This window comes from Akebia trifoliata, chromosome 11 (genome assembly GCF_017979445.1).
Source record: "Akebia trifoliata isolate Shusen 1 chromosome 11, ASM1797944v1, whole genome shotgun sequence".
In the NCBI taxonomy this organism is placed as follows: domain Eukaryota; kingdom Viridiplantae; phylum Streptophyta; class Magnoliopsida; order Ranunculales; family Lardizabalaceae; genus Akebia; species Akebia trifoliata.
The window spans coordinates 41,575,530-41,583,641 of NC_141385.1; the positions used below are offsets into that span (position 1 = coordinate 41,575,530).

The 8,112-nt window shown below is 36.5% G+C and overlaps 1 pseudogene across 1 annotated transcript; it reads left to right on the forward strand.

The window, feature by feature from the left end:
* The first annotated feature begins 3,641 nt into the window (after nt 1-3,641).
* On the forward strand, nt 3,642-6,913 carry LOC147391737 (benzyl alcohol O-benzoyltransferase-like; annotated as a pseudogene). Its single transcript, XR_015182612.1, has 2 exons — nt 3,642-4,164; nt 5,633-6,913. The product of XR_015182612.1 is annotated as a benzyl alcohol O-benzoyltransferase-like (transcript).
* The last annotated feature ends 1,199 nt before the right edge of the window (nt 6,914-8,112 follow it).

Consider the following 8,112-nt stretch of genomic DNA (forward strand, 5'->3'; position numbering starts at 1 on the left):
GTATTTTTGGTATTTGCGTGGTTTTTGACCCTCGCTAAAATCCTAAAATTTTCTAGTATCAAGAACCCCATTGGCGGTCTTTCCCATTTAACCCAAATAAGACGATTCCTGGTTTGATTATGAGGAGAATGAATGAAAGAAATTTGAGACAACAAATTTTGTACTTTAGAAATAATGACCCTGGCAGTCAGTACATGTCCTTAAAAAATTGCTAAGTTCCTTGCGAACCAGATTTCCCAACTTATTAGCTAAGGAATTGAGCCAACCCGAAAATCATAGGAATTTAAGTACCATAATTAGCAACAAAGTGACGCCAAATTTTAGTGGTTACTTTGCAATCCATGAAAAGATGTTGGAAGGTTTCTTCCCCACACCTACATAGAGAACAAATAGAAGCCAATGATAAGTTCCTCCGTTTTCTAACTTCATCCAGAAGACAAATGCGATGAACAAGTTTCCACCCAAAAAACTGAATTTTGTGAGGACATTTCAAACTCCAGATCACATTTCATTTCCTATTTATTTGGTGATGAGCCCGAACTACCTCCAAAACAGATTTTGACGAAAATAATCCAGTAGAATTTCGAATCCAAACCGGCCTGTCCTTCAGCCCTTGTTGCACTTAAATAGAATAAATCTGACATGATTTGGGTGTTACTCAGAGGGATATTACAGTTATTTGTGATAGTCAGAGTGCCATCCATTTGGCAAAGAATCATGTTCACCATGCGAGGACTACATATTGATGTCAGGTTCCACTTTATCAGGGATATCATGGAGGACGGAATCGTGATTTTAGAGAAGGTGGATACTAAGGAGAATGCGGCTGATATGTTGACAAAGGTGGTACTCGGGGTCAAGTTGGAGCATTGCCTCAACTTGATAAAACTCTCTCAATGTTGATACCCCATGAGGGTGGGCCCTTTGGGGCAATGGAGGCCAGGAGGACGACGACGAGCAGGTTACTTTGCTTGGGATTTCATGCCAAGGTGGAGATATATGTGCTGGTAGATGTCTTGAAATGGTCGCCAAGGTGGAGATACTGTAGTAATTTGGTTCTTGAATTTCAGGAACATGTAGAGGTTAAACTGCAGATCCTATTTAATAGGATTTGGGACCAATTATTTTGGTCGTGTAGAGGTTAAACTACAGATCCTATTTAATAGGATCTGGGACCAATTCTTTTGGAATAGGGTTGCATACACGTTTTTTTTTTTTTTTTTTTGATAACTATCAGGACACGGAAAGATAGATACAACAGCTATTATTTTCAGGATATATAGCAGCGTATACAGATTTTTTTTTAGGCAGAGAAGGGGATTTTAACATTGACTTCTACAAGGTTTCTCAATCAGAAAAAACGCAGCAGTCTTTTCGCAGCAAAGGAGGGCAGAAACTGAATCATACCTTATTAGTTTTTTTTGTATTGAAGGATAGAGAAGAGGGGTTCCAATCCGTGCAAATAACGGATTATTCTCATGCTAGAGAATTGAGATAATAGTAGGTAGTTCTCAAGAGAGATTGTAATCTTCTCGGATTGTCTTTTCAATAATAAAGAATACTCGTTGTGGTCCCGTGGATGTAGGCACATTGCCGAACCACGTATATCTTGTGTCTCTCTATTTTTTTGCATTTTATTTTGTTTATTGCTGATTCACGTAGCATTATTGTTGGTCGTTTGCACTCACCAATTAGGTCTTGGCTTGTCTTGTGAATAACACGTGGTTCACTTGATTTTATGAACTCGTCCAAGCCATACCGCCAATAGTTTGGTTCATAGAGATTCATAGTAATTAGGCCAGTACTAACCCCTAAAAAAGATAATAATAATAATAAATAAATAATCAAAATTTACATCTTTTACTTTGATTAGTATAAATTATAAATGATTTGAAAAAAAAAAATTAGAAAAAAAATGGATTTGAAATTTTACAGAATTTGATATTGACCAATCTCATGAATAACATGCAGTATATGCAGAACGTTACCATCAAGAATTGGGAGAGGAGATGATGGAGTTGTGGTGCCTATTACTTTGGAGGGGCCCACGATGGAAAGGTTGCTAGTGGAAATAGATAGAAATACCACAGAACCTGCTAAGGTTGAGGACCAATATAGCAGGAACTCCACGTTTATCAAGTCGTCACTCTATTTATTGGTGATGAGTAATTTTCCAGCATTAAATGTTGCGAATTGAAATTTCTTGTCTGGTGTGTTTGATTGGTTATGTCCATACCAAAACATTTTTAAAAAAATGGACGGTCCACGATTTTTCAGCTAGTAAACATGGGTTAGAAGTTTTGGAATGGGCTGATTTTTAATGAGGATGATCTACTCACCGTAGAGATCATCCTCACCAAAAATCAGCCCATACCAAAACCTCTAACCCATGTTTTGAAAAATGTTTTGCCAAAAAGTTTGCCCTTAAACGTTACCCATATATATATAGGATCAGGTTCAAGGGCCATATGAGAAAACATATGTAAAAACTTTCGTTTTTAATAAAATTTTAAAATATGGGTTAGAAATTTTGGATTGAGCTGATTTTTTGTGAGGATGATCTCTATGATGGGAAAGATCATCCAAAAAACAAATCAGCCCAATTTGAAACTTCTAACCCCATTAAAAGTGATTTAGAATGTGGACTGTCGATTTTTTACCAATTTTTATCACTAATTTGTAAATCACTTTTGATGGATTTAGAAGTTTCTGATTGAGCTGATTTTTTGTGAGGATGATCTTTTCATCATAGTGACCATCCTTGCAAAAAATCAGCTCAATCCAAAACCTCTAACTCTTATTTTGAAAAACAAAAGTTTTTTCATATGTTTTCTCATATGGCCCTTGAACCGCCCCCATATATATGTATTTTGACAAGTTTGACTCAACTTAATGAGCATGTTTGTCTAATCGAATTTTAGAGCATTGGTGTGAGTTATGCTTTCAAATTAAGGGTACGTATGATTGCATATGTAAAATTGGTATATAAAAAAAAATATTTATTTTCTGAAAAATACAAATTTTAAAAGTATGATTGTATATTTTTCTCGAAAAAAATGAATTCTGGTTAAATTCAATTGTTTAATTTTTTTCAGAAAATAATTCTCCACCCCCACCACGTTAAAAAATGATTTTTCCCACTTCCTAATGCCTCACGATTCACAATTACTCCCACTACGACCTCCAACTTCCAACTTTCAAGTTGCAAATGTAAAATAAATCAACACTTTTTTTACTATTACGTGGAATTTATTCTTTTCAGCAGGGAGTTCATTTTCTCATAACCATATTCCCAAAGATTTATATTCTCTTGAAAAACAAATTATGAGAGGATTTACTGGTCACCTTGGCCACATGAATCGATCTGCTACAAATATGGACCTAATCAATGGTTTTTGCTACAATCTTTTAATGCTGGGGTGACACAGGATTTACTTCGATTCTTACAATTCTGACGTGGTGGTGCTCACATAACCATAGATGTGTTTCCTCGCGATACGAATAAAACCATCTACAGTTATGTGCGCAATCTGTCCTCATCATGCTCCTTCACACAAATAAAAAAATAAACGTTGTCCAAACATGCCGATATCACATGTCTATCTCTCTCTCCCCCCTTTTAGGTTTCTATAAATAACTGTCTTAACCTCCAAGTCTACCAACACAAATTCACTACAAACAATACATTTATCCCTCTTTGTTCTCCCATTTTTCAGAATGGAAATCCCGACTTCTCCTCTAATGTTCAAGGTAAGAAGGCGTGAGCCCGAATTAATTAAACCCGCTAAGCCCACACCCCATGAGTTCAAGCACCTTTCGGATATCGATGACCAAGAGGGTTTTCGTTTTCAAATTCCTTTTATACAATTTTATCGAAACAACGTGTCAATGGGAGGGAGAGACCCTGTTGAGGTAATTAAAGACGCGATTGCTAAAGCGCTAGTTTTTTATTACCCATTCGCGGGAAGACTTAGGGAACGGCCAGGCCGGAAGCTTGTCGTGGATTGCACTGGGGAAGGTGTAATGTTCATAGAGGCGGATGCGGATTTTAGAATGGCACAATTTGGTGACGCACTTCAACCACCATTCTCGTGCTTTGAGGAGCTCCTTTATGATGTTCCGGGGTCTGGAGGTATCCTTAATTGTCCTCTGCTGTTGATTCAGGTAACTACCATAATGCTTTTTAGTAATTAATGTTAGTTGTAAGCTTATTATCCTTACATTTTGCTTTTAAAAAATCTGTCATCTTCAATTTCCTCAAAATCCTCTCTTATTGATGAGGTTTGAAGATTAAATCTTGAGGTTGAAGAGAATTGTACAAAGTTTTACAAACTAATTGCAAAAGCTGGAATTTTAGAGAAAAACAATATCTTTCTTACAAGAGGTTGAAAATGATCAGTAAACTTAGATCATTTTTCTGTTTGTCTTTAAGAAAAGGGAGTGACAAATGGTATCTAAGTACTTTTAAGAAAAATGAGAAAAACAATATCTTTTTCAGAAGAGGTTGAAGATGAGTAAATTTAGATCATTTTTTGGTTTGTCTTTAAGCGATGATAGTGACAAATGGTTTCCCAAATGAGTGATTGTTTGCTGGCAAAGTGCAACAGCATTGATCAAGCTCAGTAACTGTCCATTTTCTAGACCATTGATCAAGCCCAAAATGGTGTTGGTCTGTGAAAGCTATGAGCAAACAATCACTCTATCTCAAAGAAGTCCGTCTCTTCTTCATTGTGAACACACGTGGGAAGAATCAATGGTTCGAGCAAATAGATCTTTTTGCCTTGGGGTTACACATATGCACGTCCCCATAAATATGTGTAGTTATATATCCCGAGGCAAATAGATCTATGGTTCTAGCACATGCCACATGAGAGTATTTTGAGTATGTCATGTGAGTGAGTCAAAAAATCATTACTCATAATTCAATGAACTCGGTTCAAATTCAGGTATGTGGTTCGCCACTCTAGAATGAATTTAGATTGTAGGAGTAGGTTGAGATAATTTGTATCTTGGTTTTCTTTGGTTCCTAGATCAGTTCATTAGGTTGGTCGCTTATGTATATATAGAATTCTGTCCTCCAAGTTATAAGTACAATTGTAATGTTAAAAAATTCTAAGTTAAATAGATATAAATTAATATAATAATTTAATTTTTAAATATAAACAATGAAAAAAAATTATAATAACTTGCTACATATTAAAAAATTACTGCAAATCTACATGTTTTGATTCGCCAAACCAACATGCTTTGGTTAGCTGAACCCAATCAAAATACCATGGGTTCGTGGTTCACTTGATTTTATGAACCCGTCCTAACCATACTGCCACCTAGTTTGGTTCTTAGCAATTCATTGTAATTCATGATAAATAAATAATCAAAAACTACGTCTTTTAATTTGATTAGTATAAATTATAAATGATTTGAAAAAAAAAATTAGAAAAAAGTCAGTTGAGGATTTCACAAAATCTGAGACTGACCGATCACACGGATAACATGTATTTAGGGCATTTTCAATTTACAAAACTACCCTCATTAGGCTTAGTGGGATTGGTCATCAATGCAGGAGTGACTTCTCCGTGAGAAAATATCTTTCATAAATTTCTCTTAATTTAATTAATTAAAACATATGTAGGTGACCCGTCTGTTATGTGGTGGATTCATTTTTGCTCTTCGCCTAAACCACACCATGTGTGATGCTTCGGGTTTGGTCCAATTCTTGACCGCATTAACTGAAATGGCCCAATGGAGCAACCACCCCATCAGTTCAACCCGTTTGGCAGAGAGAACTCCTCAACGCACGTGACCCACCACGTGTGACATGCGTGCATCACGAGTACGATGATCAGGTGCTCCAACCCAACACCAAGAGTGCACTCGTTAATGAGATGGTTCACCGATCTGTCTTCTTTGGCCCACAAGAACTATCAGTTCTACGAAAGAACTTGCCACCTCATCTCCGCACGTGCACAAAGTTCGAGCTAATCACCGCATGCATATGGCGATGCCGCACCATAGCACTTGAGTTCGATCCAAACGAAGAAGTCCGTCTCTACTGCGTTGTGAACGCACGTGGGAAGAATCATCGAGCGTTACCTTCTGGATTCTATGGTAACGCGGTCGTATGTCCAGCAGCGTTGACCAAGGCTGGGAATCTTTTTGGGGATTCATTGGGTTACGCGTTGGATTTGGTGAAGAAAGCAAAGAGTAGAGCCAATGAAGAAGATTACATGCAATCAGTGGCAGATCTGATGGTCATCAAGGGTAGGCCCCACTTTGCGACCGTGCGAGCCTTTATGGTATCTGATTTGACACGTGCAGGGCTTGGTGACGTGGATTTTGGGTGGGGTAAAGCAGTATATGGTGGGCCTGCAAATACGGCAGCCAATGGGATGATAACGTCCTGCGTACCATCAAAAAATAGGAGAGGAGATGATGGAGTTGTGGTGCCTATTACTTTGGAGGGGCCCACAATGGAAAGGTTCCTAGTCGAGATAGAAAGAATGACCACAGAATCTCCTAAGGTTGAGGACCCACATAGGAACTCCAGTTTTATCAAGTCGTCACTCTAGTTATTGGTGATGAGTAATGCCAAGCGTCACGTTAAGTAAAGTTAGCATGTGCTCCAATCAATTATCAAATAGTGACTATAACTGATATATTGTAAGAGTCAGTGCTGGGGTGACACAGGATTTATTCTGATTCTCACAATTCTGAAGTGGACATGCATACATAATCATAGATGATTTTTACTCGTATTACGAGAAAATAAATCTATGGTTATATGCACATCCCACATCAGATTTGTGAGAATTGCAGTAAATAATTTTTGTCATTTCAGCATTTTTCACACTGTAATTTTCCTACATTAAACGTTTCCAATTGAAATTTCTAGTTTGGTGTGTTTGATTGGTTATGTCCATGGCAAAATAAATCTTTACCTTCATCCAAAAATTCATGAGAGTGTGAATTTCATTTTCTCTTTCCTTACCAACTTTTAGCTCACAAGCTCTCTATTATGTGTCATCTCAAATCTAACGAACAAAATTTTGTGATCTTTGAAAAATGTCAATTTTTTACCATTGAATTTTAGTTTTAAAATTTAGGCTTTTTGTGAAAATTTCCAAAACCTTTGATCAAGCCCAAAAAAAATATTTGATTTTCTTTTTATCTGGGTTTTTTTGTAAAATCTAGGGGGTTGTGAGGATGGATTGCAAATGTGATAACACATCTCAGTTCAAGGACCCATAGTAAGAATTAAAATCTTAAAAAGTAAGGAAAGTGTTTTTCTTTAATTTATGAGTAAAGGGGAATTCTAACCTTTTGGTTATGAGTCTGTGCACACACCTCAATATATGCTATGTAAGCCACAATTTTTCGAATTAATGCCTAAAAAATCTCTTTTTAAAATGTTCCTTGAATTTTGAGAGCCCCGTTTCATAATTTTAGCAAATTTTCTAAGTTAAACTCTTCTCCTAAGGCCTAACTGGGAGCAGATCCTCTATATCTCTTTGTAACTCTAATTCTACAATCCATTGAACATCGCATTTAACAAAAACAACTCGGTCATAAACTACTTGACTGCTCCTCAATAAGAGCCATAAATTGTGTGATTTCTCCCTATCAAGAGTCATAAATTGCTTGATTACTCTCCAGTAAAAGTCAGAAACTGCTTGATTGCTCCTTAGTAAGAGTCATAAACAATGTGAGTACTCCCCAATGAGAGTCATAAACTGCTTGATTGCTCCCCAATAATAGTCATAAACGATTTGATCGCTAATTACACATCGCTCCTCAACATGAGTATAAATTGTCCCCAAAAAAATAACAAATCAAACAAACAAACAAACAAACAAACAAAAAAAAATGGCATTTCAAATGTAAGAGTTTGGACATAATTTTATCATCGAAGAAGTCAAGTGTCGAAACAATCTTAGATCATCGAGTTTCAACCATTCTACAGACTTTTACAACTATCATTGCACTTTCGTTCTAGAACTTTAGTGTCACAGTTGAGACAAAGCCTTGAATTACAAATCGATGTAATCCCTATGAGACTTTTAACTTGGGAAGACCACTCTCTTCTTTTTAATTTTCCTTATCAAATTACTGTGA